We start from the raw sequence: 2191 nt of genomic DNA, 5'->3' as shown, positions 1-2191 counted from the left end.
TGTACTTGTGTGTCTTTTGCTCCAAACGTCCCGCAGTCGAGGCGGTGCCGAAATTGAAGACGCGTCGTATTGAAGCCTCGTGAATACCAGACGTCCAAGCAGAAAGACGTCTCGCTAGAAAGTATAGCGGGACGTGTAAGTTCTCAAAATTCTTCGAGGGGAAACAAAAAGCGCATAATTGTTCCTAGACCGGCGTTTGTCGCAGTGACTTTGTCATCATGAGCAGTGCAAAAAGTAGGTCCCTGCCAGACTAGTTTGACACGACTTCATTTGCATGATATACTAACGTGTGAGTGTATAGTTTAGTTATGTCATGAGTGGTCTCTTTCACGTATGTAGGATATACAGGTGTCCGCAGGGGAATATTCCTTCAACAGCAGTGCGGTGGACAGTACCGTTTTCTTTAACGTCTTTCGATAAAATGATGGTTTTGAATCAAATTGTCTCCATGAAGCAAAGCGAAATCATTAATGTCAGACTTTCATAGCACAATTTGATAATATTCAGTACTGCGTATTCAATCATGAAGTAACGTGTTATAGCAGCGGCCACAATATATAAACCAGGCGAGGTATTTACCAGCACCCCCCCCCACACACACACACACACACACACACACTCACTCGCTCTCTTCCTCTCTCTCTCTGTTTCTGTCTGTCTCTGCCCGTCTCTCTCTCTACACACACACACACACACACACACACACACACACACACACACACACACACACACACACACACACACACACACTCATTCGGGTAGAAAAAAGTTGGCTTTCTCGACAAAACTAAAAACACACCTGCAAATTATCAGAGCGGCCTTTGTTTTTAAACCGAGCTGCAAGTGCACCTACATAAAAATATTTTACAGCACTTTTTGAAGCCAAAAGTATAATTTATGAGACAGTTGTCTTCAGCCGTCGGATTTCAAGTAGCATCCCTCCCCTCCAGTCTTTGCATCTTAAGAACCTGTTGCTGTAACATTGCTCAGAGAGAGAGAGAGAGAGAGAGAGAGAGAGAGAGAGAGAGAGAGAGAGAGAGAGAGAGAGAGAGAGAGAGAGAGAGAGAGAGAGAGAGAGAGAGCGAGATAGAGAGAGAGAGAGCGAGCGAGAGAGAGAGAGAGAGAGAGAGAGAGAGAGAGAGAGAGAGGGGGAAGAGAGACAAGAAAAGATAAAGAGAGAGAGAGAGAGGGAGAGAGAGAGACAAGACAAGACAAGACAAGATCAGACAAAATCTTTATTATCGAGGGTAATAGATAAGCAAGAATATTGCTTTTTTACATCCAGCCCTCGCCCTAATATAGGGTCAACAAGAACAGAAAACAATATAATCAAAGAATTATCACATCAAACTTAATACATTATAACTGTATATACAGATAAAAATTAAAAAAATAAATTGTCATGCTGCATTTTAAGTACAATTTCCAAGTGTCAATTTTTAACATAACTTAATTTAGATCTGCATATTATTATAATTTTGTTTAACATGCACATACATTTTAAATGAATTGATGAACCATTCAGCACATGTTTAGTTGCATTATGTGCGACATATAATTTTTTTTAAGCTGTCTGTGTTTGTTTTATGCTTAAGAAAAATAGGCAGTGAGTTCCATAGGACCGCACCTGAATAAAGAAGGCTTGATTTGAAAAGGTCAATACGTGGAGTCGGTGTTATGATTTTTAGTCTGTTATAGTTCAAAATAAAATTATCACGTAATGTCTCCGGTGCATATCCTGACATCACTTTATGCATCATAACACCTTTATTATACATTAATCTTTTTTGAAATGGTTTTTTGAGAGAGAGAGGGAGAGAGAGAAATAGAGGAAGAGAGACACGTCAAGAGAGGGAGATAGAGACACACACACACACACACACACACACACACACACACACACACACACACACACACACACACACACACACACACACACACACACACAGACAAAGATCGATGAGCTAGAGAGAGAAAGAGTGCGAGAGAGAGAGAGAGAGAGAGAGAGAGAGAGAGAGAGAGAGAGAGAGAGAGAGAGAGACAAAGACAGTGACAGAGAGACAGAGACAGACAGAGACAGAGAGACAGACAGAGAGAAACAGAGACTCAGCCGCCGCGCCGTAACAAGACGAGTATCTCAGCGAGTCACTCGCCGTTTTCATGAGGCGTAATTCGGAATTGGAAATGCAAG

Source organism: Littorina saxatilis, linkage group LG4 (assembly GCF_037325665.1).
Source record: "Littorina saxatilis isolate snail1 linkage group LG4, US_GU_Lsax_2.0, whole genome shotgun sequence".
Taxonomy (NCBI): domain Eukaryota; kingdom Metazoa; phylum Mollusca; class Gastropoda; order Littorinimorpha; family Littorinidae; genus Littorina; species Littorina saxatilis.
This window is presented reverse-complemented; position numbering follows the sequence as displayed.